The following is a 26,667-nucleotide window of genomic DNA, read 5'->3' on the forward strand; positions in this document are numbered from 1 at the left end:
GCTTATTTGCAAGCGGCTAAGCTGATTCTGTTCTCAGAAGCTCAGCAGCTAACAAGGCAGAATTAGGCATTTTCCTCCTGCTTCGCTTGCTGTGAATGTATTGGATTCAGCTAAAGGTTTTCCCTCTTAGCAATAACCTGTTATCCAAAATGTACAAAGTATGGACATCCCAAGTGAAGTTCAATGACCAGAGTTCTTGGCCTGAATCAGATCAGGCTCATTACTTTGGCTATAGACTGAGCTCTCAGGAAACAAAGGAGGGCTCTTTAAAGACTGAAGTCAAGCAGGACAACAGGGGTTTCCAAGGCATAGAGTGGGGGTAGGAAGAAGGTTGCGAGTGCATCGTGGAAAGTGTATGGCGTTTCAGCAGAGACAGACCTGAGGTCATATCTCCCCTTTCCTGTAGGTTCACAGTCTCACTTAATCCTCAAATACCCTAGGAAGGTCGCTCTCATTAACACACCACATTTTCACTGTTGAATTCTCTTGCCTAGGGTCCCACTGCTACTAAATGACAGAGCTGGGATTTGAACCAGCATTTATTTGATTCCAAAATCTATGTTCTCCCCATTCTATTATACTGCCCTGTCTAATATTCCAGGGGTTAGATGTCCACTTTGGGCACCTGGAGTTTTTCAACCACTGGTTGTTATGTCCCATCGTCCTCTTCATTCAAAGTCCTTGCCTTTAAGAAAGCACTGGGAGGAAGGCAGACACATGCAATCTCCAGAGTCAGGGGCTGACCTTGGAGATCATCAAACCTATGAGAGATGAGGGATGATGAGGGCCCTTGCAATTGTGCCCAGAGGGTGTCTGTCTTTGGCGTTTGTTCCCTACTTTGAGGTAGCTGAGCAGGTCAAGGGCGGGTCAATAAATGGTCTCCTTGCCTTTCCAATTGTGCCTAAGTTAGACTTCTGATTCCAGCACTTAGGGGCTTGAAGAAGTCTGATTTTCTCCCCAGGAAACATTCCTACAGTTCCCTCCTCTGTTGTAGGCTTGCCTTGCTTATCCTTCATATCACAATTTTACATTATCTTCATAGTTATAAACGCTGTTTGCTAAATATGCTGAAGCTACACAGAAACCATATCCGTCTGGTTCACCTCTGTGTTCCAAGTGCCTTACACTGTCCCTGGAGCGTACTGGGCGCTTTGTAAATATTTGTTGGTTGGATCAGTCACTTCTGCAGCTACAGAGCATCAGTTTCTCTGGCCCTGCCTTGGTGGACATGTATTCTCATCATTCTGCCATCTTGGTCTTTCTCTGTTCCAGTCTGTCCTTGTTCCTTTGGAAGTGTGGTGTCCCCAAGTGAACACTCTGTGTATAACCAGACCAGCTCTGGATAATAACCCAACTCCCCTGATTGAGCACCTTTGATTATGCATCACACGGATGCTTGACTCCTATCATACCTGTGGATGCAGGTGAGTTTCACTGTTGCACGTTACAGATGTGGCAACTGAGATTCGGAAGATAAGTGCCTTGTTAAGGATGCACAGCTGGTGTGTGCAGTGCTGGGATCCACAGCAATGATACTTCCTGGAAAATCCCGGCCCTATCTTCTTTGTGAGGCTCAGATGAAAGCCAGATAGCCTGAGGGTTAAGGCAAATTTCACTTGCAGGCTCCCGGACCCACCATCTGACCTGGGGTGACGTTCCTTAAACTAAGCCCCTCTTTTCTTATCCGTAAAATGGAAACATTAGTACCTGCCTCGCAGGGCTGTGTGTGAATTAAATGAGATCATGTAGTTAGAAGGGTTAGCCTGGCACAGAATAGCACTCACTTAATTTAACCTTTATTATCATTATTAGATAGCGTAGGCCTAATAAACCACAAACAGCAACGGCGTTATTTCCATATGCAATACTGCAGAGCGGAGCTGTTAGGGTTTCTGCTCTACAAATCCTACTTTTATTAGATGCAAATGGCAACCACCCTAGCTGTTTCATTCTATTGCTGACCCAGACAGTCTTTCCCGTCCAACTACAACCAGGAGTCTTTTGCCCCGTGCTGAGCCCCAGGGCTAGCTAAGCCTGGAGAGAGTCCCTGAGCGAGTTTACTCCGACGTAAGCTAGGGATCAGAAAAAGGAGCAGATACATTTTCTGCTTAAAATTGGAACGATGAGATTTGTTAGAGAGATGTCTGCTTCCTGTTATCCAGTCTGTCATCTTTTTAAATAACAAAACTGCTCAGATGAGCACCAAGAGATGCTTTTGTTGGGAAGAGGATATATTTGTGGATAGATAACAGGTAACATTAAACATTTTATATCCGTGATTCTAACACCTCCATGCAGATAAGAATTGCCTGCGTTACCTGTTGCGAATGCACATTCCTGCGGCTCAGCTTCAGTGGTTCTGACTTGCCAGCCTGAAGAGGGACCCAAGAATCTGCATTTAATAAGTGTTCCTGGGTGATCCCCGGGGCGTACTTTGAGAATCCAGTGTATGAGCCAACTTTATACAGGCAGACAGAATATTCCTGATGAATCTTATCACCATGATTATTATTGCTTTATTTTTCTGAGATGACACTAAGAGCGTGACAGTGCCTGCCATGGGGTGGGAACAGAAGACACACTAAGCTATGCACAAGACTTCTTAAAGGAAAGTAGAGATAATGGCGTTATTCAGAAGTCATTCCACAAACATCTATTTAGCTTACTACGTGCCTGCCCCAGGGGAGGCACTGAGACACAAAAGGAAACAAGACAGGCAAGGTTAATAATGCTCTCATGGAGTTTTTACAGACTCATGGAGGATCCCATACAACCCAAGAAGACAGGCAAAACAGATCAATGAATTACAAACTGTGATGAGTTTGTACCTCAATTAGGGTCAGCAGAGAAGGATTCTCTGAGGATATGATTAGTCAACTGAGAGTTAGTTGAAAAGATTGAGCTAGGTGTTTGAAGAGTGTCAACAAAAGGATTCCAGGTGGAAGGAACAAACAGTGCAAAGGCCCTGAGGTAGGAAAGAATTTGGGGTTCTCAAGAAACTGGGAGGAAACCACTGTGGCTGGAGCTTGGTGGATGCTGGGGTAAGAGGTGGTGGGGGCCTGGTCATGCCCTGGAAGAGAAAACATTCTAGCCTAGGAGAATCCCAAAGGATGGAAGAGAGGAGATTCAAGATATATTTTAGAAAAAAAAATCAACAGGAGGGAGAAGACATTGTAGATGTCGCCTCATTTAACAGAAGACGACATCGAGAACCAATTGTTCAGGGGTTCCCAACAAGAGTTTTAGCATCCCCTGCTTGTATATATCCCTGAAAGCAGATGAGATTGCTGAGAAAGGTGACAAGAAGGCCTTGGCTATCCCCAGAGCCATTCTACCATGTCATGCCATTCAAAAGCCTCTTGGTCCATTTTTCAGCAGTGGCCGTTAGCTTCCAGCGGTCCACGCCCTGTTTGATTTTGAACGTTACACTTTTCCAGTGATCTTTCTTTGTGAAAAAGAGCCGGTGTTCGACAGCAACGGTGATCATTTCACTGTATTTCTGGACACAACTAACTAAGTAACCTCACAGACTCCTCCCCAGGGAGCTCCAGGTGCGGAATGTGAGCGTGTTTGAGAAGGAGACATTTTAGCAGCTGGCAGAAGCAACACTAAGGAGAGAATTCAAAGCTGCTCAGGGCTGTCTCATCCAGCCTCAACTGTGCAGGATGCACACACCCAGCTGGATGCATGGATAACATACACTGGTGTCTGTCCAGCAGGCGTGGGCACAGCCTGTTTCAAGATGGTCGACCCCAACGCCTAAACTGTCTACCGGTATAGATATTTGCACAGGTACATGTCTATTAACAGTTCACTGAGTGCCAATGACGAGCCTTGGACTGAGACACTTGATGAATAACGGTCCTACCTTCAAGGAAATCCGAGCCCAGTGGGCTCAGGAAGGGAGTGGTACCAGACAAGGGGCAGATGGCAGTGCAACGTAAGGATGGTCTCTGTAGTCAGACTTCCTAAGCAGAAACTCAGTTTCGCACTTAACTTTTGAGCAACCCAGAGCCAGACGCTGATGTGCCCTGTGTCTCAGCTTTTTTTTTTTTTTATCTATAAGATGAGAATAATAATAGTCCCTATTTTGTTGTTTTGTGATGGGGATTAAATGAGCCAATCAATTTAAAGGACCTGGCACACAGCAACATTCTTTAAATATTCGCTGTCGTCATTATTAGGGTAATACCTGTTAATGTTTATTATTATTATGAGATCATTTTGGTAGGCAGAATGGCCCCACAAAATGGGCAGGCCCTAATTTCTGGAACCTGTGAATATGTTACATTTTATGGGTAAGAGACTTTGCATACGTGATGAAGGTGATGGACGTTGAGGTGGAGAGATTACCCTGGATTATCCAGGTGGGCCCAATCTAATTATATGGGCCCTCAAAAGCAGAGCACTTTCTCTGGCTGTAGCCAGGGAGGTGCGGCAGAAGGAGAACTTGGAGAGATTCAGAGCATGAGAGGGACTTGACCCACTGCTGCTGGAGGAGGCTAGGGCACATGGAAGGCTTGAGAAGGAATGCAGGCAGCTTCTCGCAGCAACGACAGTCTCCCAGCTGACAGCCAGGAAGGAAATGGAGTCCTCAGTCTTACAACTGCCAGGAACTGAATTCAGCCAACAACTTGAGTGAGCTCAGAAGTGGGCTCATTTTCAGAGCCTCCAGAAAGGGACACAGCTCTAAGGGCATCTTGATTTCAGCCTTGAGAAATTCCAAGCAGAGGATCCAGCTGAGCCAGGCTAAACCTGGACTTCTAATGAACAGAACTGTGAGATAATCAATGGAGGTTGCTTTATCCTGCTAAATTTGCTGTGATTTGTGACAGCAGCAGCTATTACAATCATATAAACATGGAAAACTCGATTTGTGACCAGTTGCTTCCCTCAGAAGATTGCAGGGAAGCTTTTCACATCCTCGTGCATATGGCGGCCTCCATGGATGCGTCAGGCCAAACACCAGGCAGAGACCTCAAGAGAAGATGTCCATGATTCTATTTTGTCCAGCTCAATGGTCTGTCCTTAGCCTTATAAGTGGAGAAAATAATTGTGTTTCCTTCTCTAATCTCCTTGACTTCCACCCAGTTCACAGGAAGCTGAAGAATCTAATGAGAAGAACAGAAAGGGGGCAGGACACTCTCCAGAGCAGGGTCTGAGAACTGTGTGATACTAAGAGCACTCATGGAAAATGCCAAACGCTTTTGTTTTCTGGATCTCAGAAGCTTGCTAAGAGACCCAAGACAGCCTGGGTATAAGTTCTAACACCAACACTCACTACCCATGAGGACTTATGTAGACTCTTAACCTCTGTTGGTCCCGGATTTCTCACCGCCTGGATGTGAGTTATCACACAAACTTCCAAAATATCTGCTCAACCCAATGAATATAGTGGCTGTGAGTTCAAATGAAACGTACAGTTCTTGCAAATATAAAAGCAGACAAACAAATAAATAAAATCGAAATATTGTAGTGAGTTGAATTTAAGCAGTAAGTCCTTGGCTGGGGCAGATCCACATTTAGACACAATTCAGCCAACAAATTCAAGTCCCCCCTCAGTCAGCTCTTACTAACCACGTGAAACATCCTGTTATTGCTGTAAGATGTCAATTGTGTCAGCTGCTGTTGGCTAACTAAGCAACAGGTAATTTTCTGGCTGACAGAAACACAAATATTCCACTCACCTCCTGGCAACCATGCCCTTCAAGGAAGCTGAGCTTCTCCCCAAGTGCCAAGGGGATAAATCTGGATACCTTTACGTCTGTGCGTCTCAAAATGGTGTTCTGGGGCCAGCAGCATCAACATCCCCTGGGAACTTAGATACGCAGAATCTCAGGCCCCATCCTAGACCTACTGAATATGAAATTCTGGGAGCAGGGCCCAGTATTTTGTGTTTTCTCAAGCCCTCCAGGGGATTCTGAAGTGCATTCAAGTATGAGAATCACTGCACTAAGTCAATTTTGGGGATCTCATTTCTTTTGCTAAGTGATTAAGGCAAATGATATAATCTGGCCGATGAGATGTCAAAAAAGTCTCTGGTGTGAGGTGAATGGGCTGCTAGGAAGTTTTTACTAAGAAGGAACATCCAAAAAGGGCATTTCCTATTCTTTTTATCAATGTCTTCATTTCTGTGTGATGTCTGGGGCAATGGCAGCTATCTTGGGACTAGGAGGAATGACAGCCTAAGAGGATAAGCAACCACAATGAGAATGGCAGAATGGCAGAGCAGAAATAAAGCAAAAACTTGAAACCTTGCTGATGTCGTTGAATCGTTAAATTATCTGACCCTAAAACTGCCTCATCCCCTGAATTCTTAAGTGAGATCATATGTGCCCTTCTTGTTTAAGCTGTTTTTAGTACAGTTTTCAATTACTTGCTGTGAAAAAGATCCAAACAATATACCATACCAACATGATTCCTGTCAGTAGAAAATAAAAGTCATTCAGTGGGTTGATAAAAGTAATAATAAATGTGTGTATGTTGTGGTCTATAATAGTTTAAAAGAAGATGGACTACAATAAGAGATAAGTCCCAAAACCATGCTGATTACATTTTCCAAACTGAATTGCATTTGGGAAAGATTTTTTTGTGTGCTATTTCCAGGTGCAAGCAATAATTTGAAATGCCAAAATATTGCCATTTCGAGGTCATTTCCATGATTTACAGACACAACACAGTAGAATATTTGAAACTAGAACTGGCCCCCAAAATCCAAGCTGAATGGCTGCCATATCAATAATTTTTCCAATTAACAGCTGAAATTTTAAATGCTTCCACAAGCTAAATGCAATGCTTTAATCTGGCTACATAAAATGTACAATAGTCTGTGGCTTGGTTTTTATATGTTCTTCCACTCCAACAGGTCTTTGAAAATTCTTACTTCAACTGTAATGTTCAACTTTCCAGAGAGGGAAGGGAGAAGAGGAGGAAATATCTTTTTATACAAAGTTACTGGTGTAAGGTAATTGCCCATACAATGTAAAACAAAAGGATCCCTGGACTTGACCTAGAAAGTTTGTCTTAAAGTATAATAATTATTGGTGTCGATACCAAAATCCAAGGTCTAGAAAGCAGAGATTATTATTGATATTAAAACCCAAGGCCAAATCCGTCCATTCATCCATCCATCTACCCATCCATCCACTCATCCATCCATCCATCCATCTGTCCATCCATCCACCCACCCCTCCATCAATCCATCCATCCACTCACCCAACCACCTACTCATCCATCCATCTGTCCATCCATCCATCCATCCATCCATCCACTCATCCAACATCTACTCATCCATCCATCCATCCATCCATCTGCCCATCTACCCATCCATCCTTTGTTTTAATCATTCAACAAATATTTAATAAACGCTTATTCTGTGACAGGCACTCCAAGGAATCAACAATAAACAGAACAGACTAAAATATCTACCCTGGTGGAGTTTACATACTGGTGGCGAGAGACAGACACAAACAAATAAAAAAATAAAACACACTGCGTCAGATGGTGATAAGTGATACGACAAGACATCAGGGAGGGAAGTGAAATAGGGTGCACGGGAGTGAGCAGGGGTCTGATTTTAATGGAGGGGTCAGGGAAATCTTGTCTGAAAAGACGAAATACGAGTGAAGCTGAGAGGGAGGTGAGAGAGTGAACCTGAATATAAGACTCTGTCTTTCTCAGAAGACTGACGGGGAGATCTGAGGAATGGATATTCCAGGACATCAAGGAGAAGTGAGCAGCAGGGCACAGAGTACACTGGACCAGTGGCAGAGCAGGAACCAGGGGAAGGTGGCAAGCCACAGAATCAGACAATTCCTGCATTCACATGACTGTTAGAGGCAGGCTCTTAGGATGTGCTAGGATGCTAAAGACGCAATGTCCCTACCTTTATAATACTCATAGTCTGGTGGAAAAGACATGTGGTGAAAACCAGGAAGAAAAGTACAGAAAGCTATTTAGCACCTAGAACAGGCAGCCTCATTCTTATTTGGAAAGTTAATCATAGGGTATATCCCTAGAGAAGTGATGTCTGACCCAAAGGTGGCTGAATATAAGAGCCAGCCATGGACTAGAGTGCGGACTCGGGGGAGGGGGAGTAGAGCATCCCAGGCAGCATGAACAGCATGTGCAAATATCCTGCGGCAGAAATATCGTGATTATTGGAGGCACTGAGGAGTGTCTGTTTGGCTGGCCATGAAAGAGTTGGGAGAGGGAGTGAAGAAGCTACAGGGGCCTACTGCATCATAGAAAAGATGTTGATCTTAACCAATAGCAGTTTTTCTTAAGATCATTTTGGCTGCTGGATGGGAGGCCATGTGCTCATAAGGAGAACCATCTGAATGGCAGCCAAGAAGAGTAGGCTTTGCTTTCAGATGTCCCTGGGAGGACAAGGGAGGGCCCTGTCAGGCTGCAAGTATGAGGGCAACAGAGACAAGTCCCTTCAACCAGGGAAAGGAGATCTGATCCCTGCTATTGACAACACTTCACAAAGAATGATCATGATCTAAAACAGGTTGAAGGTGCAGAATCAGAGGCCAGAGAGCTCCAGGGACGTCCCCCAGGTCACAGCATCAGGAAACCTGGCCATCTTTTCGTTTAATAAAACAGGAGGGAAGAATACAAGGTGAGGCGTATTTACATGAATAGACGAGTGTGTGTGTGTTTATGTGTGTGTGTGTGTGTGTGTGTTTTCCACTCCTGCAATGCTAATGCTGTGAAAATGAGATTGACGAACAAACTCTACTTTGAAATTGTCATTTTGGAACTAAGAATTAGGTCACTGTTGTCAGGAGGCCCGGGGACCTGGACAGGGACCTGAAGATAAGAGTTTGCTGTTCCGTGATCTGACAGTCTGTTGCTTGACCTTCCAGATATCCAGGGCAACTGCTTGCATGCATGGCACCAATGGTTGAATTATAACAAGGCATATCCTCTCAGTGGATGAAATACCAAAAGCTGCCCCTTCCTCCAGGCTCATGTAGCCGTGCACCAGGGATGGGGCTTGCAACCTCTGTGGGCCCCCTCGAGCAGAGCACTGTCATAGGTGGTGGCCCTATGGGCACCGTCACACTCGGGAAGGTGGGCATCCCAGGATAACCGTCCAGCAGTGCCAAGGCAGGCAGAGGAGTTGAAATGCATGTCAAGGTGTGTTCTCCCAGCCGCACAGCCTTTGCCTACAAATCTTAAAATCAATTTGGGAATTACTACTCAGAGCAGACGACACCAAGATTTTGTTACACCAAACAGGATGAAGCGCAGAGGGACTCGGGCCCTTGGCAAACGATGCTGAGAGTTGGAGAGGCACGTTGTGTCTTGTGTTTACAGCTTTTCAGCTGAGTACTTAGTGTTTACTTTGGAATTAATCCAGGCCCATAAAACGAGTGATATATCAACATAGCAGATGTACTTGAGTGACTATACATTCAAAGGATATTCACTTCACAATGAGAAGCCACCCGCAGCCCAGAGACTGGAGCAGGTATCTTACTGTATTTCCCCAAGAGAGGTCCTTCCTTGACATGAAATATTGGGTGGGTGGGTGAGGGGGCCCTAATGTAGGGGAGCTGTTCAAGATTTTGTGCTTAGAGCAAACCCTGCATAGACCTCTGCTCCTGCCCCTTAATCAGGACCAGCTACATAATTCCCCGGGCCAGTGCAAAAGGAAACACAGGGCCCCTTATACAATTAAAAATTTAAGAATATTCAAATTCTTTAAATTATTAAGAATAATTCAAAAATTAAGAATTCCAAGCAGCACATTAGACCACATCTGGGTCTTTCAAAGCATGGAGCCCTGTGTAACCGTATAGGGCACATGCCCATGAAGCTGGTCCTGCCCTCAATAAAAGGGATTCGGTTTGACATTTCCAAAATGGAGATGTTAATAGTATTGACTTAACAGGGTTGTTGTAGGTATCAAAGGAGAGCATGAATCTTAGACTCCACACTGGCCCATAGTCTCAATAATATTAGTTATTATCATTGGTTAGAGTGTGGATAAGATTTCTTATATCATCCCAACAAAATGTCCATGTCTGTGTAAATATTTAATATTTCCGCGCCTACAGCTCTGGGGTCTGTTAAATTCTTACACGGAAAACAAGACTAGATAGGAAACAAAACACGTTTCTAAAAGCGAAGAGAGAAGGAAGCTGTTAAAATGTGAAGTATCTGAATACAAAGAGGGTAAAGTATCTAAGGAAAGCATATTTGGGTGTTACAAAGGAAAAACATGGTGTATTTCCTGCCAAAATCTAACTGCTTGATGGGTTGAGGGGCTCAAAATGGAGAATTTCCATTCAAAATATAACTACTCCTAATAATATTCCATTCCAGTTGTTCTTTTGGGAGCTGCCTCCCTGTTTCAATTAAAAACTAAAATGTTTATCCCTTTTAGATCTTTAGCTCCAAGATGGCGGAGACTATAACATCTTATTCACTACTAAATCCCTTGTGCCTTGCATCATACCTGTCACGTAATTTGTGCCCCATAAATAGCTATTGAATGAATGAATTGAACCCATTAGCAAAACATGGAAAGATAGGCTTCATTATGGGAAAAGGGGTTGGCCAAGGGCTGGTGACATATAGAGACTGTTGGGAGAGGACTCCTATCATCACTCTACAACATTGTGGTCCCTGGTGTAACTGTCCTGGGCCCATCCTTGTCCTAAGGACTTCCTTAAGACCCAGAAGGTCAGAAGGATGGTCAAAAATGAGAGAAAATACAGATTGGCAACTACCTGTGTTGATGGTAGAAATGTGAAGGTCAAAAGATGGCTGGATCTAGGCCGAAGCGAAAACCCATTCCTCTATCATATATTTTCTCATGTTCCATCCAAAGGTTTGCCATGGCACAGACAGAGCTTGGGATGGTATTTTGTTTTTTAATGTCTAGGTACAACCAGTTGATTTCACACATCTCTATGTAACTTGCCTTCATACAGCAATGCAGAGGGTACAATCCAAAAGGTAGCTTTAACTTACACTTTCTCATGAGCATGGGAATTCTGTATTGTGTGAATCCAACTTGATCATAAGTGTAATAACCCATCACACACATGTGACTGGAAACTTGGGCAAGAGGCAAAGGATAAAACATGAGTTTTACTTAAAACCCTGGGAGACTATCCTCCAGTGATATGATGCAATTTTGGGAGACTCCAGCAAGACACTGGTCAAGGAAGTCCACCCTGGGAGCAGTGGGTGTCCCCACCTCCTTCACCAGCCTTCTCTCTACTCACCCTGAGGATCTTCCTTGCTTGCCATTGACCTTGGCTTTCTTTTTCTCTTTTTTTCTTTTTTTTGAGGAAGATTAGCCTTGAGCTAACTACAGCCAATCCCCCTCTTTTTGCTGAGGAAGACTGGCCCTGAGCTAACATCCATGCCCATCTTCCTCTACTTTATACATGGGATGCCTACCACAGCATGGTGTTTGCCAAGAGGTGCCATGTCCACACTTGGGATCCAAATCGGTGAACCCCAGGCCACAGAGAAGCAGAACGTGCGAACTTAACCCCTGCGCCACAGGGCCGGCCCCGACTTTGGCTTTCTTCATCGTGCCATTCTCCTCGCCAACAGACCAATCCTTCCTCCACTCCTTTGCCAGGACAACTTGTGTCCTTCTTGGAAGACTTTGTTCAGAGGACATCCACTTTAGGAAGCTATCACAAGGGTAAAGGCCTTTCTCTGTGCTTTTAAATTTCATCAAAGTGCTTGACACTTAAATCATTGGTTAGCATGACTTCCGCCTCACTAGCCTGCGAATTTTTGAGGGCAAAGATGATGTCTTGTATGTATGCCTCCTCAGTGTCTTGAACAGTATTTGGCATAATACAGATGCTTATAATATGTTTATGAAACCATACACAGCACCTATTCAGCAAAGCAGTTTTTGTCTTCCTGGGAGGTCCTGGCTGACTGCAATAAACACAATAACCCCTAGGAGGCTAGCCTTAGTTCTAGGACTATGTTGCTTAATATCCTTTAATAGATCCCTATTCTTAGGGTAAAGTCATAATTCCTGATCATGGTCTGTAAGACCCTGTATGGGTCACCCCTGCCTACATGCCCTAACTTGACTTGGGCTACTCTCCACCCCATCAGTTCCAATATGGGGACAATGATCTCTTTCCATCTTTCATACTCACCAATGTCCTTCCAACCACAGACCCTTTGCACATGTCAGTCTCACTGCCTGGAATGCTATTTTCAACCCTCTTTAACTGCTTAATCTCTTTTCACCCTCTGATGTCAACCTGAACATCATTTCCTTCAGAAAGCCTTCCCTGACCAACCCAACTGAAACATGTCACAAGTACCACTATTGCAATTTTACATTCATTTTTGTGATTATTTTATTCAGGTCTTTTTCTCCCACTAGACAAAAAGATCCATGTAGTCCAAGATTATACATATTTGTGCTCACTTCTAGATCCTCAGCAACATAGAAAGTGCTCAGTACCTTTCCTTGGGTGAATACATGAAGAAATTGACCCACACCTTTCCACAGGTAAGACCCCAGGTCTGAGACATTGACAATTTATGTTTTGTGTGTTATTGATAATAGAGTAAAACAAACATTTGCATCCCAATGCCAGAGAACCAAGTTAACCTCAAGGAATATGAAGCAATTGGCCATTCTAGGCAGAAGGGGGACATACAGGGTACCCCATGTTGTTCTAAGATCTTGGTGTAATTCAGATCACCTACACACTAACGTGAGCGGATTCGTTCTCAAAGGATGTATTTTTCGTGTAAATTGTCAAGCTACATTGTCACCCTAAATAGAATATTACTGAAGGGCTTTAACCAAGCCAGCTGGAAGGCCTGACATTTCATCCATATTGTTATTTATATACATATTTACAGCTGCCACCTGCCTGTAACTTGGCCATGTCATAAAGTAGTGCTGTTCCTCTGTTTCATTCTTCTTTGACATTTTACTATAACTGCCTTGCTTCCCATGCCTTAGTTTCCAATTGCTCTGCAGCCACTCTTGAATTATATTGCCTTGGTAATACAATGAAAATCTTCCTCCGTGGTAGCACTGTCTCCCTCCATCTCTCTCTCTGTTCATCTCTCCCCGCCCCCTCCCATACCCAGATGGTACAAATTGTTGCTGGCACATGTAACAATTATAGCATAGCTTCTGCTGCTTACATGAAGCCCCACAAACCCCACCAAGTTAGATTAGATTAGGGAACTGGGAAGTGAGCAGGAGGGCTGGCCAGTGGTCCCAGCTGAAGACCTCGCCTATTTGGTTGCACCTCTGCAAGATGAGAAATAAATGTTTCCATCCCCAGAATGGTGCTGGGCGCCCCTACCTCAGAAAGAGGATACAGGGAGGAGAGCCAACAACTCAATGAAAGGCAGGTAGGTTTAACTTCAAAATGTTGGCATAGTCCAATCTAAGTGAATATTTGCAGCTCACTCAAAATTTAAAAGCTGGATTCCAAGATCTAGGGGGACGATGGGTTTAGGGATCTCCTCCACCATTGCTCCTGAGTTCATGCTTGTGTAGTGCAGGCCACTCACGATATGGTCTCAAGCGTAAGAGGCACAGCAAAGCCCGGCCTCTCAAATTCTCCATTGCCTCAGCTGGCCACGTTGAGGGAAAAGGGCTTTCCCTCCCTTCCAATTTGCTAAACCATCTCAGTCAAAAGAAATGACTTTTTGCATTCACTGCAAGAAAGAAGCCTGCTTTTAAGACATCCCCTGCAGGATTTGCATAGACTAAGTGCACAGCATAAGCTCAAAGAAGCCAGCGGAATTCAGTCTAATTTGAATATCTAAGGTCCCACCCAAAAGCATCCCTAGGAATCCTAGACATCTGGTGTCCCCTACTCAGTGTGTGCATCCCCATCCCTCAGGAAGCTGGCTGCTCTCTACGTGGCATTCTCATCCCTCCAGTGCCTTCACCCTCAGCTGTCCTTCCTGGCAGTCTAGCCTCCTCCTTGTCACTCAGGGACTCTCAGCTGTCTCTGAGTTTACCACTCAGGAGCGAAGCCCAGGGCTTACCTCATCAGAGCAGTAACTGAAGGAGGCGGTCGCCTCTCTGTTTCACTGGCTGGCCTTTGAGCTACCACACCACACTCTAGATTCAAGCCGGGCAATCCACCCACTCAGTCTCATGCTCTCTCACTGCTGATGCCCCGTTCCAGCAGATGTCACCCCCGACAACCACATCCCTGAATCCTATTGCCGTCGCTGAGTCTCATCAGTGTCTAGTCGGATTGCCAGTCTCTCCCTGCAAGGCCTGCTCCAAAGTCCTGAAGACTTCATCATTAGCATCCATGCCTGGCACTCCTTAGACTATTAATACATGCCAATGCCCTCTCCTCACAAGGATGCACAAAGAGGAGTAAAAAGGGGAGGGGTCTGGGATGAGCATTTCAGCCCAGACATTCTACCAATTCCATTTTTTCACCATAGGAAACTCACCCAGGCTTTGCTATGGACTGTTTGTGTGACCCCCCCCATCCCCGCCCCCATCCATGCCAAATTCATATGTTGAAACCTAACCCCCAATGTGATTATGTTAGGAGGCAGGGCACTGGGGAGGTGATTAGGTCATGAGGGTGGAGCCCCCATGAATGGGATTAGTGCCCCTATAAAAGGGACCCCAGAGAGCTCCCTCACCCCTTCCGCCATGTGAGGACCCAGCGAGAAGACTAAAGATGGCTGCCTATGAACGAGGACCCAGCGAGAAGACTAAAGATGGCTGCCTATGAACGAGGACCCAGCGAGAAGAATAAAGATGGCTGCCTATGAACGAGGACCCAGCAAGAAGACTAAAGATGGCTGCCCATGGACGAGGAAGAGGACCCTCACCAGACCCCGAATCTGCTGGTGCCTCGACCTTGGACTTTCCAGCCTCCAGAACCGTAAGAAATAAGTTTCTGTTGTTTATAAGCCACCTACACTAGGATACTCGGTCATAGCATCCCGAACAGACTAAGATGGGCTCCCTGGGCCACGGTTCCTTCATCTGTAACCTGAGGGGGCTGATCTTCAGGTCCTTACAGAGTTAACATTCTCAGTGGTGCCGGATTTACTCTCCATGGCCCCTTCTCTTTGAAGCTGCTCTCTGTGATTCTCTCCTTTTATTTACACTTTGAGCTAGGAGTCTTCCTTCCTTCTTTTCTTCCTTATATCTTCCCTCTCTCCCTCCCTTCTTTCCTTTCTTTCTTTCCTCCCTACCCATTCTTGACAGTTCCCCCAGGGTTCTCCAAACACAATTGTCTCTGCTGTCAATTTTTCCTCCTCCGTCTTTTACCCCAAACCTACCATGTCAGCAACTAGGAGGATAGGCTCTGAAATCCACATGCAGAACGGCTCCTCCCAGGCCGTCATCCTGAATCTCTCTCCCGCTATGTCTTTCTCTCCACTCTGACGTCGCACCGCTCTTGTGTTGGAGCCAGAGATGCAATTCCCCATTTCTCCCTGCTCTCATATTTTAATAGCTTTCCTCCACAAATGCCTTGAAACCCCTCACATTTCAGACTTACAGTCTTAGATGTCATCAGAACAAACCCCCTGAAGCATTTCTCTTTACGGCACAGAAGCAGTGTTTCCACTTGCTGGATGAAAAAAAAACACATTTTTTTTCCTCCCCAGCTAAAAGCATCCATTCAACAAATTATCACTGAGAACCTACTAGATACCCACCACTCTTCTAGGCACGGTAAGGGGGGAGCACAGGGGGTCATCAGGCCTGAATCTAATAGGAATTTAAAGTTTCATGAGGGTGACATCAAGAGATGGTGACACACGAGTAAATAAATAAACAAGTAAACAGAGTGATTTAGGAACACAGCAAAACTACAACATAGGGAACAGAACCTGAGTCAGGGAGCCATGTCCTCTTGGCAAGGGGCATTTTAGAGAAATCTGGATGACAACTAAGAAGGACCCGCTCCACGCAAGATCTAAGTGAAGAGCACCCCTGGCAGAGAAAACAGCAAAAGTGCAAAAACCCACAGGCAGCATCAACTGCAAGAGGATCAAGAAATAAAAGGAAGCCCTGCAATTCGTCACTCGTATGATATTAAGTAGAGAGAATCTACATCCGCTTCCAGAAATGTGGAATTTACAAAAAAGAAACATTTTCCCCAGATTACTGAATTTCCTGACTACCATAGCACCGTCAGGTCTTTCTGAGCATTGAGCAGGCAAAGGAAGACAGAACGGGCAGGCTCTCTAGGGCAGTTTCCAAATCTCGGGATTAGCTTTCTCTTTTTAAATCCGCAGATTTTTTTCCTCCAGGTTGATCTTAGATTATCTTCCCAAATGTTTGGCTCAGGACCTTCCCGGCTCAGGGGGTTCTCCAAAATTGTATGGAAACTCTGAGGACCAGCAAATGCATCTCCCTTTCACTGTCACATCCCTCCTTTTGTCTTCTGATCAATATCTCATGCATCCCTCAGAACTCTTCCCAAATTGTACAATCACAGCCTGCCCGTCTGAGCTAAGGGAGCATCCTTCCCAAATACCTACAGTTCCCTTCCCCCAAGCCAGGAATTGCCACAGGAAATCATTCTGGAGAGTTGGACGGTCTGGGGAAGCAACCCATCTGTGCCTTCAGTCAACTCTTTGAGCTTTTAATTGGATCCAGGTTCATCCCTCTCTTTTCACTGCCCTTCTCCCCTATTTACCACCTTTGCTTGGTGTACTGAGTCACAGAAGTATCCTCCCCAAAATTCACGTCCACCTAGAACTTCCAGAATGTGACCTTATTTGAAAATAGGCTCTTTGTGGATGTAATTAAGATGAGATCATAGGGGATTAGGGGGATCTAAATTCATTAACTAGTGCCCTTACAGAAAGCCCATGTGAAGATATAGACATGTCGAGAGGGACAAAGGCCATGTGAAGACAGAAGCAGAGCTACAAGCCAAGGGACACCAAGGATTGTGGACAAGCACTAGAAGCTAGGAGAGATGCATAGAACAGATTCTCCCTCAGAGCCTTCAGGAGGAACCAACCGTGTTCACACCTTGATTTCAGACTTCTAGATTCTGAAACCAAGAAAGAATAAATTTCTGTTGTTTTAAGCCCCTCCATTTATAGTAATTTGTTATGGAAGCCCTAGAAAACTAATACACTTGGCTACCTCCATTCATCTTTTAATTCTCAGGCAAATATCCCATCGTAAGAGCAGCCTTCAGTGGCGTAGAGAACAGTAGTTTTCAAACTTTTGTGTTCCTCAGAATCATGGGAGGTGGGTGGTTCTTAAAAATGGAAATCCCTGTATTCCAACCCCAGAGATTCTGATTCAGTAGTTCTGAAGGGGCCCAGGAACCTACATGCTTAACAAGCTGCCTGTCAGCCCCCTGCCCAGGTGATGCTAAAAAAGCTAATTCACAGGACACACATTGAGAAATCTGCTGTGAACGAGGTCAATTCAACTACATCCCACTCTTGCTTTCTCCTAAGAAGCACTATGACCTTGAGCCAAGTATTTATCTCTTATCAAGCTTGACTCTTAATCAAGAGATCAGTCCATCTGAGGCAGAGGGTTATAGGGAGGAAGAACAGGAGGCCAAAGGTGGAGTTTGGAGCACAGTTCATGACCACTCCATAAAATTAGCTTCCTTACAAAGGTGGGTTCATTATGAAAAAGCGAGTTTAGGTTGATGGGGAGGGTCTTGATTACTAAGATAAGAATTCTGTAGTTTGTTCTGTGGGATTGCCCAGTAGGAAGCTACTGAGGTTTCTGGTGTAAGGGAAGACATGGTCGTGTGCTTCAGGAGGCTTAGTCTGATGGAATGGGGAAGCACTGAACAGCCTGGAAAAAGACTCATTTGGGAGACTGCTCTTATCCTGTCTACACGATGCTTAGTGTACGGTTGAAATGCAATCAATCTTCCTTCCCCAGCTCAATTAAACTCAACTGCAGGCAAAGGTGGGTACTTAGCCTACACCATTCAGGGAAGACCTGCTGAAAACCTTTGTCTGGTTATACTAGAAAAACGTGGGCTCATTTGTTCCAATTCTCTTGACCTTGTGAAACTAGGATTTCCCCATTGTCCATCCCAGGACAGCTTGGATGAAGTGACTCCCAAGTTTATAAACTCAACCGACAAGCAACTCAATCACAGAGGGGATGACAAAGGTCCTCCTTTCTCTAAATGCACATGGGTCTAGGGAGACTCGAGTACTAGGCAAACATTTCCAGGGGAACCACTGGTTACTAAAAGCCCTATTTGTCAATGACAGTTCTGTCTCCTTCTCTGCTGTTAATTAGTCATTTCACACAGCATCTCTGACAAGGAGTTAAGTCCCAGTTAACCCAGGTTTCAGACAAGATGGAATAGCGGAGGAGGCTTAGTAAGACCATGCTACAAATTGTTGGCCAGGCTGAGAATAGAACCCGAAGACTCCTCACTCCTGGGGTGGGCTTGTTAAGGAAAGAAAAAGGAAGATGCAGGAAGGAAAACTAAGCTTAACAGCTAAGTAAAACAGTAAATTAAAATGGAAAATGTCCAACACCCAATTGAGAGTATTCACTCAACAAATGTTTACTAAACTACTTTGATGAGTGAGGACTGTGATAAAATGCTCAAAGGATATTGGGCATTGTAGACTAGGTACCTTTGGACTGTCAGTCTTGGGGCATCTTCAAAAGTCACCCCACGTGCAAGGACAGAGAAAAGAACCGTGGTAGGAGTCTCCTTGTATTCTGAATTTCTAAGGGACCATAGGGAAATGCCTTCTGTATTCTGTGAAGGGCTTCATAGGGATGAGCTTGCTGGGGAGAAGACATTTTACATTCTGAATCAGATGGCCACAATCTCGTTTGATTTATGGACCTGTCACTACTATTTCATGCTGTATCAAATGCATTTTGAGAAGTTCATTTGATGAGCCTCTTCGACTCTCAAAAGCTTGCCCTAATTATGCAGATCTGGGGCAAATATTGTGATTCTGCTTTCACTTCCTCTAATGGAGCTAGTGTATGGGGAGACCAGGCACCCGTGGGCCTTCAGATTAGTGAGAGAGGAGAAGTGAGGAATTGTGCTGCTAATAGGGTAAAGTTACAGAGGCCCAATCCATATTGAAGCACACACTGTCACTCTTTTGTTCCCCATTATCAATGTTCCTTCCACTGTTTATCATACTCATACGAATACAGGCAGTAACACCAATATCTTTCCTTTGTTTAATCCTTGTAAAACCGCCAGGCACTATGCTTAACCATTCACAAAGGACTATCCTCTCCCCAGCACATTCCTCAAATCCAACACCAGCATCCTCGGTTGACAGGACACTATTTCTCCAGACAGGAAAGAACTTTGCTCGTTTGTATTCCTAAAAGGAAAACTTCGAAGTCCAGCTGAGCAATAGAGTTGGAAAAAGTTCTTCACAGGACGCACATGTTTATGGATGTGTTGAGACTCAGAATTCACAGGATAACTTTTGTGTTGAGTGTGATGGTTAATTTTATGTGTCAGTTTGACCAGGCCATGGGTTGCCCAGATTAAACACTATCTCTAGGTGTGTCTGTGAGGGTGTTTCCAGATGAGATGGGCATTTGAGGACTCAGGAACTGCCCTGTTCAATGTGGGTGAGCATCGCCCAATCTATGGGGCGACTGAATAGAACGAAAAGAAGAGGTAGTGAGGATTTGTCCCCTGCCTGCCTGCTTGAGCTGGGGCATCTTGTCTCCTCTTCTCCTGCCCTTGGACTGAGGCTTACACCACTGACTCCTCTGGTCCTCAGGCCTTCAAACTCAGATTAGAACTACACCACTGGCTTTCTGGGCCTCCAGCTTGCAGATGTGCAGATCGTGGGACTTCTCAGCCTTCATAATTGTGGGAGCCAATTCCTCATAATAAATACATACATCTCCTATTGGTTCTGTTCTCTGGAGAACCCTGACAATACATGGAATAAGGCTACTATCTCAACATCTACACTCACTCTTTCAAAAACAGGCCGGGATAAACAATAAGAAGCCTATGCTGGCTAATCAGAACATGATCAGAGGTATTTTTATAGAAAATCTTCATTATTTATAGCAGCTGCCTTTACTTTTCATTTTTTCCCCAGGTCCTTAAGTCTTTGACACTGTCATCTGTCCCCTATATTGCCACTGACATCCCTCATTGGATCTCTTTTTCTAGACTCTACAATCTAGATAACTAGCTTTTCAAGGCGTACATCCCCTTAAAACAATGACCCTGCCCCAATCCCATGGACTGGATACCAGCCAGCCCGTGCCCACCTTTACAAGAGTACCCTTCACAAGAAAGGTCAGAACACAGGGAACTGCATGTGTAAGCTCCTGGGGGAAGGTTTCCCCGAACTTAACACTGAATGCCTGCATAACTAGAATCTGAAACAGTAACCCCGGACAATGCTGGTGGCATATTATGGGATTCATCAAGCATTTTGCACATGTATGGTCTTGTTTGACTTAAATATATATTAACACATCTAACTTAAGGCAACCACAGAAAACAATGCCAACTATTCTCCGATAGAAAAACTGGAAGTATTCTCTTGAAGATAAATATGTATAGTTTTTGCTTCAACCCAGAGAAAGGATGCCTTAGGCAACCAAGGAATATGAAAACAGCAGTGTCCTCTCGCAGGGTGTTTAGAATCCAACATTCTCACCCTACGCACATCCCTAACTAGTTACATGGTCTTAGACAAGTTAGGTGACCTCTCTGTCCATCAGTTTCCTCGTTCATAAAATAGGCGTAATAGACCTCTCCTGGCTAATTCTCAGGGTCCTTATTTTTGGAGAGGTTCAAATAAGATACTACATGGGAAATGCTTTCAGTTTGTGAGGTAGTACTCTTCAAAAATACATGTACACAGAAACAGATTGCACGTTTTATGACACTTGAACTTTACTAACAAAATGGCTTAGAAAAATACATGTAAGAGAGCCACAGAAGTAAAAGATGAGGGTATTTATTACAAAAACCAGGCTGCCGGATTTCATGTCTGGCAAAATTCAAGGGCCTGGGCCTACCAGTCATGCTGAACTGAAACCTTATGGAGAGAAGAGAGAGAGGGAGGGGGAAACAAGCTCTGGAAGCCAGAGCTTATTAAATCAATTACATGATTAATGTGAAAGAGAGTGTGTGAGCTAGGAGGAGGAGGGGCCGTAGTTCACTCAGCACGCAAAAGGCCGCTGATCAAGCATTTTTTGTAACCTTCTAAGCCACCAAGAAAATTGCCTCTTGGTGGATGAATCAAACCAGAGAAATATATTTGTTGGCAGCTTTTCATATTAAAAAAAGGGGGGGTGGAGTATATGAAATCTCCTGCACTGCTCAATCCCAGAACTGACACATGTTCGAAACTTCAGACACCTCTCCACAGGAATCAAGAATGACGTTTTATCCTTGGTTGGGGTTTTCTCACGCCGGAGAAGGGTAAGTTGTAATTTTGATACGAATGGGGCTGCCCCAAAGAAAAAAGGATGCTCATGAAGGTGTCTGACGGAGTTTCTTCCCAGTGTACCATGGGAGAAATGCGCAAATCCCCAAGATGACTTGAGTTCCACAAAAGATCATTAGTCAGGAGCGGGCAACGACTCAAGTCATCTCCTTGATGGAGTTGGAAGATAAATTCTTATCGGAGGCCATGGGCCAGGACCTGAATCAGAAAAACACAAATCCCGCAGCCACCCCGACCAAATTAGCTGATCGGGTGGGTGACGACGGAGGGCTGAGGCCAGGGTTTCTATTAGCAACCAGGTCTTTCCCGTTCCGGTTGACAAGATGGACAACCATCCACCCTCGTAAAAGATTCATGACCCAACTTTGCACTCTCTACTGCTTGCTTTCTCATAAAACCAGTGCAAATCCTATCAAAAATTTAGCAGAATCCCTGCCTCATCTGTTTAGGCCTGAAGCTAGTTGCAGGGACAACTCATTAGGGACAGGCTCATTAAAACCAGCCCTTGGGCAAAAGCAGTTTGCGGGCCTCCTCATTTTTATTCAGTCTCACCTCCCTGCCCAACCTCCGTGAGCCCTCAGACACCAGGCTTCTCATGATTTCGTACAGTGTGCAGGTCTGTTCGCAGAGTCGCAGGGCCCAGGGTTCGACAAATGCTGCTCCTTGCGTGTGCCAAAGAGAATCTGCGTCTTCTCCTTTGTGTGCATCAGGAGGACTGTGCTGGAGAGGGAGGTGTGGTAGAGAAGGGGAGGAGGGAATCCTGAAGGCTGGCAGCTTCTCACCTGGGGATGGCTGAGGATAACACCTGGCATTGGAGCGGTCACAGGAGCCCTGAGGACGCGAAACCAGAGCTCTGGCAGAACAAGGGCCAAAAGGTAAAATCTTCTGGGTCCTATTCATGCATCCTGTTCGGCCCAGCACTCAGCCCCTTGGGCACCTGGAGCCTGAGCAACAGCCTGGCTAATGGATTCATTACCAGATGTTTTCTGCTATGTGCCAAGGATGCCATTCTCTACATGAACTAGGGAAGAAGCTTATTTGTGCTGAGAATGAGCTGTTGGATTCTCCAGGCATGGCTGCAAAGAACAGGCAGCCCCAATGCAGATGCAAAGCTTTCTTGCTGCCAATTTCTCTGGGCAGGTTTATTTTTTGAGGGGTGGGAGGAGAGGGCTGCAGACCCAAATGCTTGCGGTGGCCAGTGGAGAGTTAAGCGGGCTGAGTCAAGGTCAACAGTGAGTAGCAGGGACTGCGTTGAACTGGAAAGCTCATACTGCACTTAAGCGGGCAGATGCTACAGAGCTCCAGCTGATGGCTGAAATGTGGGGAAGTTGCCCAATATGCCAAAAACCTGATTTTTCCACGGGAAGCCAGAAATCTGGATTTTAAGTGAGATCTTTTGGTATTTAAATGTTGGCAACTAATAACAGAAAAGTAAAAATACCAACTTTGGTATGGACCAAAGAGAAGCATAGATAGGTTTACAACACTGGATCTGAGAAAGATGCTGAGCTAGGGGGGACCTAGGTACCAGTCTTAGTTTTGCCACCACCTGGCGACATCAGCACATCAATGAGTCCCTCTGGGCTCCTCTCTGTTCTTCTGTAAAGTGAGGAGATAGTCAGTGCCATCCCTCAGACCAACATTCTTTGATTCCAAACCTTTTAAAATAAACTTTATTAGGTAGGGCTTATGGTTTCCAAAAGCATTTAACCATCTCAATTGGAACTAATATGCTAATAGCTCCACCATCGCCAAAGCCATTGATGCTGATTGTTCTTAAAACATACATTATTAACCTAATAGAGCTTCCAGAATCGCCAAGTCATGCGCATGCAGCATCGATTCCCTAACCGCCTGTGGCTTCATTAAAACAAGAGAGGTTGGTTCTGTGGCCAATGGTGGAGCGAGGGAACCCTGGTGCGGGCCTCATCTCACAGGTGCCCGAGAGGTCACTTCCTCCATCTGTCCCATAAGAGCATGTAGGTAGACTTGATTAGAAGTTGGCACACTGGGCCACATGGACCCTGAGGGTTCTTCGTGACCTCCTCTGGGACTGCTAAAGGTGGGGAATAGAGAGGCAGAGGTGGAGTTGAGGCAAATCCTGGGTTTCATTTCTCTTCTTTCTTTCCTCCTACCCAGCTCCAAATGGAGACGCTCCATTGACCAGTACTGTTTTGTGTGTTCACCTGAGACTGTGAGCAAAATGCGTGAAACAAAAAATAAATGAATGAATTAAAAAACTCTCCAAATGAAAAGTGTGAATATCACAACAAGATCTCTAAGCCCTAGTTTTCTGGAAGCTGGAGGATTTGCTGACCCAGCTCAGCCACCGGCTGCCTAACACCAGCCACATCACTTCACTCCCTGTGTGTCCATCTTACCCAGCATCTCTCTGGGTTGGGGGCATACAAGGGGAAATACACCCGGGAGAGATTTCCTTCCCCAAAGTCATCATTTTCATTTTCTTTCCATTTTGCCCACCTCAAAAGGTTACTGTAAAAACAATCTTGCTTTTGCCCACTGTTAATTGCCCAATGCCCACCTCACCCTACCCTAATAACCTAAGGCTGGGCTAAAACAAACTCTGTGCTGTTTATTTGGGGAGACCATAAGGCCATAGTGGCATGATTTGCCTTATCAGAAATGATTCGGTTGTTTTGTGGTTAAGGAAAGCAGGAGTCTGTACCACGAATCTATTCCAGTGCAACAATTTTCTATTAGCTTTTAACACATCGCCGCTTCTCTTTTCCACCTAGATTATTGCCACCTCTTCCACAAACCCCAATTTGACAAGCAAGAAATCTGTAAATTTGGGGGTGGCTGCTCAGGAAAGACGATGCATGAGGAAAAGACACGTCCATTAGCAATGCAAATGCAGTCACAAAGGAGACAGCACTTGCATGAATAGTGCCTTTAAAACAGTTATTTAATCCAGCTAAAATTTATCTTCAGGAAAAACTGAGCAGCATTGGGACTCAAAACATTTTGCATTTAAAACATGGATTAAGTGCTCTCCTAGTGGCCTTTTTCAGGGGAGATATTTGCAAATCTCATTTATGCCAACTTTCAAGGCTTGGAGATGGCAAGGGCTGGATGGATAATTCTGGGTTAAAAATCATGCCCAGACTGCAAGAACACAAACGATTTCTTCTCCTTTTAGAACGAATGGGTGTATTTTCCTCCATCCAAGAAAAAAAAAGTGAGACTGTGGTTCTTATCTGCCTTTCAGGGAATGTTGTAGCCAGCACGGATTCACGGTGTTCTACCAGGAGATGGAACAGGAAGCTTCAGATGGCTGCCACTGGAGAGGTGGGGAAGGCCAACCCAGTGACATGATCACGTGATTAGGATCGTTTGCTCCCTGAATTGGATCTGTGGCTTCAAGGTCTCCCACAACACTGGAGACAAGCAAAAAGCAAAATGCTGCGTAAAGCAGAGTCAACTTGAAGGACAACCATCCTCTGGTGCCACAAACACGCTCCTCCGCATCCTGAGCGCGCACGCATGGAGAGACCCCCCATTAGCTCAACAAAACAAGGTGCGGTGGCTTCTGCAGAACTCCACGCCACCATGGCACGACCTGTCCTCATTAAAGATTCTCTACAAACAGGTGCTTCTCACTGGGCTGACTTCTGAAATGGCTTTCTTTTTATTCCCAGGGACACACCAAGAGCTGAGGGGGGGATTCATGCAGTATAGATCAGTTGGCCATTGACAGCGCATCAGGCTTTGACAAGCTGCTTGGCTCGGTTGAAAGTCTAGGCTGGGCTTGGGCCCGTCAAGGCTACGCTATTGAATTATTGACAGGCGCTCACTGTGGTGCAAGGGGAGAGCGAACCATTGCCTCAGCTCAATAAAGATGAAATGGAAACCCTCTCTGAAGCCGACTTTAGCACGTTAAAGGAGTTTTAATGGGCTGGTTTAAAATTCAGTAAGAGAATGCATTAGGCTGATTATATTTTCAATGGATAAATGCAGGCACGCACACAAGTTTGGGATTCTGAAGGGCTTACAAATGAGTAGGAAGCCTGTCAGGACGAATTATGCCCTTCTAAGAGAAGGCAAGAGTCCACGTATATTCCAGCCTGGTCTCAAGACCAGTTGTTTTCCTGCCCTGTCTCCTTGATTCCCGTCTTCTGCCATGCCAGCATAGTGCCAAACTGCTAGACCAGATGTCATGGAAGAAAGGTGGGGTGTCATGGTGGCCACTTTGGCGTTAAAGGACCCAAACCATGGACCGCTTGCAATCCTTGGTGGCACTTTTTACTCCTTCCAGCCCCATTCACAACCTCCATCCCCATCCTTGGCAAGAGTAGGGCGTACCTCATATCAGTATCCTATTAGAGCACATGAAAAACTATCGGTAGCCAGTGTCCCCTGGTTAGAAAATTAATATTAACAATTCTGATTTTTCTTATATAATCTCTTTTCTTCTCTAAATTTCCACCTGCCAAGATTTACTTGTATTTTAATAGCTGATGTCAGACAAGCAGCGTGGAGCAAGTCCCATCTCAGAACTATAATTTTAAATACAATGAGTCGCGCATCAACTGTCGCATTGACATGCAGGGAATTATTCCACGTGGACTTCTAAAGTGCATCCTAAAAGCTTCAAAGACCGAACACATTTTAAAAGAATTTAAATTGATGATCACGGTGTGCTTTTTTTTTTTTTTTAAGCAATTTGTCTAATGTGACCCTATTCATTTTTTTTTCTGACTTTGCTTCCAGTGGGCTGCTCCTGTCAAATTGCAGAAGGGGCCGACCAGCACATCTAAATCTGTGTTCATTTGCCTTCCACAGGATTATCTTTGCCACGTTGAGCAGTATAAGTAAATCAAAGATGCTTCTCAGGGCTGCAGGAGTGGGCTAATCTCCAGACAAATATTTAGAAGGCAGCTTTGCCTACGCTGGCCTTAATCGTTTCCAACTGATTTGACTTATTCTAATTACAGCCTTTATGTTATAAAAGCCATTTTTATGTTGCCGGGGAGCAGTTTCATTGCAAATACATGAAATTTTGCTGAGTTTCCGTTCCCATGTTGATTATGGAAATGGTACTCTGCAGCTCGGCTCTAATTAGAAAAACACACTGCATGGAACGTCAACAATTTTTAACATTAATAACGCGCCGACAGTGTCCTTTTGTCTCTCTTAACATCCTTTCCACAAAGGCTGACACCAGAGAGCCTGGGATCTACTCTCTACAGAAGTACCATTTCTCCCAGGTTTGACGGGCAAGAACTCCTC

General features: G+C 44.9%; 1 protein-coding gene across 46 annotated transcripts in view; it reads right to left on the reverse strand.

The window, feature by feature from the left end:
• RBFOX1 (RNA binding fox-1 homolog 1) overlaps positions 1 to 26,667 on the reverse strand; it is a 1,969,097-nt gene that overhangs the window by 218,123 nt on the left and 1,724,307 nt on the right. The window lies entirely within an intron of this gene.

The sequence above is a fragment of the Equus asinus genome, chromosome 14, assembly GCF_041296235.1.
Source record: "Equus asinus isolate D_3611 breed Donkey chromosome 14, EquAss-T2T_v2, whole genome shotgun sequence".
Taxonomy (NCBI): Eukaryota; Metazoa; Chordata; class Mammalia; order Perissodactyla; family Equidae; genus Equus; species Equus asinus.